The sequence below is a fragment of the Rattus norvegicus genome, chromosome 2, assembly GCF_036323735.1.
Source record: "Rattus norvegicus strain BN/NHsdMcwi chromosome 2, GRCr8, whole genome shotgun sequence".
Lineage (NCBI taxonomy): Eukaryota > Metazoa > Chordata > Mammalia > Rodentia > Muridae > Rattus > Rattus norvegicus.
The window spans coordinates 25,947,375-25,955,301 of NC_086020.1; the positions used below are offsets into that span (position 1 = coordinate 25,947,375).

At 46.0% G+C, this 7,927-nt stretch overlaps 1 long non-coding RNA gene across 2 annotated transcripts in view; it reads right to left on the reverse strand.

Moving 5' to 3' along the window:
- The window catches only part of LOC108349921 (uncharacterized), a 40,299-nt gene extending 38,310 nt beyond the window's left edge, over positions 1–1,989 (reverse strand). For both annotated transcript variants that reach the window (XR_001836535.3, XR_005500505.2), the window contains exon 1: positions 1,697–1,989. This is a non-coding gene — a long non-coding RNA (uncharacterized LOC108349921). The remainder of the gene's footprint in view (positions 1–1,696) is intronic.
- Between the last annotated feature and the right edge of the window lie 5,938 nt (positions 1,990–7,927).

A 7,927-nucleotide genomic window follows, 5' to 3' on the forward strand; every position in this document is an offset into this window, starting at 1 on the left:
CATCCTGAGTGCTGGGATTAAAGGTACACACCATCACTGTCTGGCAAAGCTTCTCTGGCAACAGCCCTAATTTACAGGAATAACCGTGTGTGTGTGTATCTGTGTGGGTGGGTGGGTGGAGAGGCAACTACTTTGACAACATATCCATTTCATAATAGTAGTAGGTTTATCTGCTTAGCGGTTATGACCCTCTCAGCTATGGGCGTTTGGACACATTTACAGTGCAGGGATAAATTTCCTCCTGTAGAATGACAAAGCCAGTTCAGTCAGTCAACAGGGTCTCAAGGGAGGGACTGAGGATTAAAGAGAGAGAGAAAGAAAGAAAAAAACATTATATAGTATGACCGCAGCGAATACTGAAGCAGGCTTATTTCTTTCCAGTCTGCTTTTATATCACTCTAACATGTGAAGAGTAGGGTCAGTTCTAGGTCAAAGACAAAGTAGTGGAAGAGCAGAGAAGGCATAAACAAAGGTCCCAGGATTGCTGAACTCAGGGACTTAACAAGATGATTAAGATACGAAGAACACATTCCTCAGCTGTATCATCTTGAGCCTTGTCCTAGCCCAATGTCAAATTCTTGCCAATATCCTTGAAGTGGCACCAAGAGAAGGCCTAAAATACAAACTTTTAAAAAGTCTGTTGGTTACCCCAATAACAGTCCTGCCACCATTGCTCTGGTATATACATTTTGATGAGAAGGTCAGTATTATAGTATACAGAGTTCAGTTTTGGGTGAAACCATTCATGATCTCTGACACCTTCTTAACCAATAACTCATAAGGACATATCCCATGGTGGGCACTAGAATTTTCATCTAAGCCCTGTCTTCTAGGGAAAGGCATATCAATACATGGCATTTCCTTTCAAAATTCTTTTTTAAAGTATTCTCTAAAATTAGTTTGCCAATTAGGGAACTTATTAAACTGTTCATTTCTGTTCATGATTAGTAGGGTCTAATCATGGTCACGATGGTAGCCTATGCCATGAAAGAAAAACAAAAGAATTTCTTGTCAACACACCTCCTCGAAAAGAATTGCTGCTGCTAATCTTTGGGTGGAAGAGAAATGACATTAGAGGGAGGTTTGAGATGTAACGGCAGAAGGAAACACATATCTATGTTAGTGGAAACAATCCCTCATCAGATTTTAAAGCATCCGTGGCTATTGAAAATAAAAAAAACCCATAAACTATATAGTGGATATGAAGGAAGGCAAATGGACGGATAGAATTCGAAGGGGCTTGTATTTCACTTGAAGTGGTGGAATTGCACCTATTGATAGAGTGTGATGGTTTAGGGATGCACATTGCAACCCCGAGGGCAGCACTGAGCGTTAACAGATAAACTGAAATGAAACACTAACTATCCAAAGATGGGTTAATCAAGCGTCATGCTGAATAGTCACATAATCCAAAAAAAAAAGTAGAAAGTAGAGGAATAAAAGTTGGAACGGAAAACAGAACTCAGGAAATCTACTTTTAACGTAAGGACAAAAGATAAGGCATATACCCTGAGCTGAAAGGGCCATGCTACCAAAGTGGGGTTCAGAGAGGGGAATATTTCAGAGATAGTGAGGGGCATTTCGTAATTCGGGGTTCATTTCAACAAGAAGACACAGCATATTAAAAACACATTCATGAAAAATGCGTGAAAATGGAGGCAAAGGGACCTAAAGAGGAAGTGGACAAATCTCTTACCACAGAGCAGACTGCAACACCCTCAGTTGTTAAAAGGGAAAACAGAGGACTGGAAAGACAGCTCTGTTCCACTCACAAACACCATTCGAAGATGGCAATGGCCGTTCCATCCAGAAGAAACCGGGTGGCTCTGCCAATCGGCCCGAGTACACAGAGGCAAGAAGCTGAGGGGATATCACAAGAAGTTTCTTTCGTGCGTTTCTCCCTGTGAAGTCTGAGGAAGGCAAACACCACAGTGTTGTCAACAAAGACCAACATCAGCAAAGAGTGCCAAGGTGAGCCAATCCCAGAGCACTGAGGGGTATTTATATCCTTTCCAACATCATGTGTCCTCTCAAGTGTCCGCTCCAACAGAACATTGCCTTTCCTAGGCAGCTTCCAGAAAAACACCACATGTCTGTTCTCAGCAAAACATCCTCTCATAAGGCAGTTTCCAGAAAAACACCACATGACACATCTGAGTGTCCAAAGAAACCAGACATTTCTACTTCGCGGGTTCAGTTCTCAGGATCTACCTGGTGGCTCTCAGCCCTCTGTGACTCCAGTAACTCCAGTTCTAGGGGATCCAATGCCCTCTCTTGGTCTCAGCTGGCACCAGGCACACGCACAGTGCACACACATACATAAAAACAAAATACTCATACATAAAATGAAAATAAGTAATTTGAAAGAAAAGAAGAACAGGCAGAAAATTAGCAAAGATTTGGAAGGCCTGAACTCTGTCAGCCATGTTGACTTGAGGGTTTACCTAGAACACTTCCTCAGTCCTAGCACAACAAGCATTCTTGCCAGATGCACAGGAAGCAGTCACAGAGATAGACCACATCTAAATATACTACCACCAAAGCACAGCAATGAATGGTGAAATCACTGGAAAGCTGTTCAGGAACTTTTCAGAGGGTCAAATTCATGCACTAAGTCAAACAGACCAAACCGAACAGACTCAAAACAGACGCTGAGCCTTGCTAAACACAGGAGACCTCGTAGCCAGCCCATGGACAGGTTGATTGATGAGGCTGTAATCAATTAAGTTGTTTTCTATTTCTCACCTTTGTTTTTCTTATAAATGCCACCTGGTCACGTGGCTGGCTGTAGTTCTCGGAACACACTGGGGTTGGAGGTGGGGAGGGGGTGGAAGGATGGGGGAATCAAGTTAGATAGAAGCAAGAAACAGTGCAGTGGCTGAGGGTAACAGCAAGGGCTGTGTACTCAAAACAGCTGGGAAAGGAGGAAATTGAGGACAGGTATGCTTAATATAAAACATTATATGCAAGTCCCAGATCCAGGTGCGATAGTACACACCTTTAACCTGGGACACACCTTCTTCTGGAGACCTACATAAGGACATTGGAAGAAGAAAGAGTCTCTTCTTCACCTGTCTGCCTTTTGGGATTGAGCAACTGCTAGATCCTTGGACTTCCACTCACAGCTGCTGCTGACCATTGTTGGGGGCTACAGACTTTAAGTCACCAACAAATTCCCTTACTATATAAAGACTACCCATAAGTTCTATGACTCTAAAGAACCCAGACTAAGACAAATGTGTACATTTATGGAAATATCATTGGAAATATGGAAATACCTTTAGTATTTTATGTATTGGTTAAAAATATTTAAAGTCCTACACATACACACATACCACAAAACATTCTTTGTTTACAAGAGCTGCCTAATTTGTAAATCCTTCTTGTTTGCTTTGCTCAAAGAAATTCCATGAAATTCAATTAATATAGAAATGTTCCTTTCAGCAAACCAAGGGATAATCTCCAAACGTCATGGGGTTCGTTTGGAAATCAATAACGTAAAGGCTACTGTGTTAAATCATGTGCGAGGTGTCTCCCATCTATCGCTTTTCTTTTCATAGGACTATTTTACAATAAAAAAGAAAACTTGAACTATTTTAAGGTGACCCAAAATGAGAATTTGGTGATATTAGTGGTGACAGTCCCTTCTCATTGATAAAGACCCAGATGAATAGGGCTTCCCACAACTCTGGAAGGACAAGCTTGTCACAACCAACTACAAGACAGAATGAAAGAAACCCTCGTGTGTGCACATTGTGAGACATGAGTCAGGGTTCTGTGTGCTCTGTGACATTTGATCACAGCAATCAAGGATTCAGTTCCACTTCGGGGGATGTAGCAACATTAAAAGAAGATGAGGAAAACCTTTAAGACCCCTGACTTTTCTCCAGCAGCCCCTTCTTGGCATTACTCTTCATTACTCCCTTCTTTTTCAACCCTGCCCATTCCCTCGATTTCAGAATCTCTGACAGAGACTGGACCAAAGGTTATCAGGTACAATGACCAGTGCTGGCTTGGGCCATGGTGCTGTAGGACCTGGTTCTCCTCACAGCCCTGCCCACTTTGGTCAAGCATCACCTAAGATTATTAACAGCCTCCATTACGTGGCCAGAGTAAAACCCCTGACCCAGCTTTGAGAATACGGGCAGAGCAGTCTGAATGCTCAGCCTTATTCCCCTTACCTGTGAAGTATGGGTGATTATCTGCTTCACAGAGGGTGTGAGGTTTTCATAAGATGGACGATACAGAAGGTCCTCATCGGCAACAGAAGAATCTCACAGATGACTCAGTGCTGAAGGGCCTCTAGGGTAGCTGATCCGGAGAGCAGTCTCATACTAGAGGGATGGTGGAGATGGGCAGGGCGCCATCAGAATTTCTGTTCTCCCCTCCATGGGGTGGACTTGGTACCCATAACCTAAGTGCAGAGGACATGGAAACAGGGGGCCCCTGGGGCTGACTGACTATCCCTCAAAGCTTAACTGGTCAAACTCCAGGCCAGTAGGTAAGAGAACCTGCCTTTAGAAGTATTAGGAAGGTGGGTTGTGCCTGAGAAATGACTCTCGCACACACACCCCCTCCCCCTTCCCCGTCCATCCTTCCTCCCTCTCCCCTTCTCCCTCTCTCCCCCTCCCTCCTTTCCTCCCCCCTTCATATGTCACCTATACAAACATATAAAAACTAATGTATTACAGAGGGCACCAATGGATACATATTCAATTCATGTCGATCACTGCTGTTACCTTCATGGAATTCTCAGACATTATTTGAAAGTTAATTAGTTCTAGGAAAGTATTCCATGGCTATAGCTCATCTCCAAGTGACTTGTGAGGATTACATGAACATCAAAGTGCAAAACAATGAGGCCTTTTTCAATCCCTCAAGGGTTTTCAGAGAACGCCTGTCTTATTAGAACAGTCAACTAGAAAGTTTATAAACCAAAGCTGCAGGATCAGTTCCTTCATAAAGCCGCACTAACTCCAAGCCCAAATCACCAGTTGTCACTACCATTCAGCTGCAGGTCTAGCTGTGGCCAGCAGAGGGCAGTGTTGCACACAGACTTTGCCATTTCTTTGGAAGCTCCACTGTCCATAGTTTGGGGTATCCTCCCCCCCCCCTATTTTTTAATCTCCAAACTCTGAAAGAAAAGCCATGGCATTTCAGAGGCGACTGCTTTCCCCCACAGGATCTCATCTGCTTGTGCTGCATTTTGATACCCTGCCTGTTTCTGCTGGCTGCAACAGGCTCGGGTGATGTGGGAAGGCATTCTAAACTAGGAGGGTGGAGATGGGCCTTGCAATACGTGTACCCTGGAAAGTGGGGGCGCCCCCAAGCCCCCACCTCTCCCTAGAATCTGCTTGTGCGGCCACCTACTCTCCTGGTCTTTTCTTGGGTCTCTTTTCACCCACCTTGTTTCTGACGCTGACTCCACGCACTTCTCTCCCACACCATAGCAACCCTGGGACTCCAGTGACCTCCAGTGGTGCCTAATTGAGAGGTGCTTGTGAACATTTTCAGAAGCCCGTGTGTGAGACTCTGGGACACGCCCTGTAAGGAAATGTGTGGCTCTTTCGTGTCTCTCATCTCTTCATAACTCCAGCACCGCCTTCTTTGAAAAGCCTCTCTGGACGGAAAGGGAGAGTCTTGGTGTCCGTGCTCCCCGCGTGGGGTAGCCTGTCTCACCCAGTGACTGGCAGGCTGCATCGGGCCCAGAAAGTTGTTCTTTCCTTCCCCGAAGACTTCTATAGACAACAGCCCCTGGCCTCTGTTTCTGAAACTCCCACTCACCCTCGCATCCACTAGCCATCTGTCTCCCTCCCATATTTCTGACCTTTCAGAGAACAGATGAGTCAGACACCCTGTCTAGAGTCCACAGACATTCGCTTCGTCTTCAGCCTCTCCAGATCATGTGCGCTGGTGACTACATCTAACTTTCTCCTTGAACTTCCTGCCTCGTTTTCTCCAGTGGCCTTGTCTTCAGCCCCACTTCCTCCTTGGAGCAGCATGGCAGTCCTCCTGTGGGCAGCACTGCCCTGGATGTCCCCAGTCCTCCCAGGGGCATCCGGGTCTGTCCTGTTTTAAGCTCCTGGGGTCGTTTTCTCTCCTTGTGACACAAGATGAGTGTGGACCTGGTTCTCAGCATCGGCGCAGAATGACATTTTGACCACAGAGATAAGCTTAGAGGTAGACAGTGAGGGCAGCCATACCATCAGCCAGCTGCAGAGCCAGTGGAATTGGGAGAGAAATTCTCCTTCCTGTTGGAGGAGCTAGAACAGGGGATATTGGTATACAGAAAAGGATGAAAGGAAGAGAGCGTAGACAATAAGTCAAGCCTGGCCTCAGGGTTTTCAATGACACGAATTTATATATTCCTCCCCCACCCCCCCACCCCCCACCCCCACCCCCTGCCCCCCACCCCCACCCCCCACCCTCCCATCCCCCCACCCCGTTTAAAAACCAATTAGAGCTTCCTTATCCAGCTTGCCTGCACCTAGACCTGTTTCCTGTTCAGGGCGGTTGTAGGAGCCGCTGGTAATCCTGTTGTCTCAGGCAGACTGTCGGTGTGGTGTCTCCTGTAGGCGATCAGAGCGATCACTCTGTTCACCGTTGTGCTTACTGTTCTTAGCAATGCCGAAGCTCCGATGGAACCAAAGGCTGCTGCTGTGGTGTTGGAAATTACGGCAACGTAAGGCAGCCGGTTACAAAGGGCCACAAAACTCAGCGGTTTTGGAGGTCCTTTCTGAAGTTCTCTCCTCAGGAACAGCCCACCTCCTTCCCGCTTCTGTCGGTTTGGTGCATCTCATAAGAAGAGCCCCCGAGTCCTGGGCCTCCTTCCCACCACCCGGATTAGAGTGTGACCACTCTCAGTAAATGTCTGCTGTGGAGTTTTGATTTTAGCAATCTGCTTTTCCTCCGGTACACGGGTACACACTGGCCAATGCCAGCATTCAGGAGGCTGAGGCAGGAGGATCTGGAGTTTGTGGCCAACTTTGCGAGACTAATGCCAGCCTTAGAAAGCTCCAAACCAAACATATAACCATCTCAGAGGCGGGCTCTGGCCTAGTATAAACAGGGCCCTGAGTTTGATGTCGAGATAAAACCACACACCCTATTTTCATAGTGTTCTGAGCACTTGATTGTGAAGCTTTCTCTGCCCTCTCAAATTATGAATTATAACTTATCTTTCCGTGTGCTAGTTTTAAAATCCAAGTGATCTATTAAAAACAAAACACCTATGGCTAGCAGTGCTGTTAGCCACAAGGCTTACACAGGAAGTCTTCATCCTAAACTCTAGTTTCTCTGTCTCATGAATTGTTCAGCCCTCTGTTTTGGGAAGGGAGGGGCATTTTATTAGTTTCTCTAATAAACATTTTAAACAGAGTGCTCAGACTGCAGGTCCTTGGATCTTAATAGTGTATCAGGAGATAATGGCAGAGGATGCTCCCAGAATTAGTCAGACAAGTGGTACTGTGGTCTGCCCTCCCTAGAGACAACTTAGCAACTAGGAGAGCCCTCCCCAGCAGGTCACAGAGGACAGGGACCTGCCAGGAAGAAGCTTTCTGTCTTTATTACATGTTCTACCAAAATAAAGACACCACCACCCTAATTCCCCATCAGACAAGGGCCTTTCAGTATCTGGACAGGTTTTTGTTTTTTTTGTTTTTTGTTTTGTTTTCTGTCTAGACATGCTTTAAGCAAGTAGAAGTGTAATCATGGTTCCAGCTGGCCAAGATTTTTCTTAGAAGGCCTCTACATTGCAACCCATTTAAAGTAGCCATCACTGCCCCGAGAGAACGCAGGGGCCTGAGGGAAGGATGTATCAAGCACTCACATTTGAATATCTCTCTGACCCTGCACTGTTTGTGCTCTGTCAAACTGTGGGGACAGATGCCCAGATGTGAAGCACTGCCCCGGGAGCTCACACAGTGAG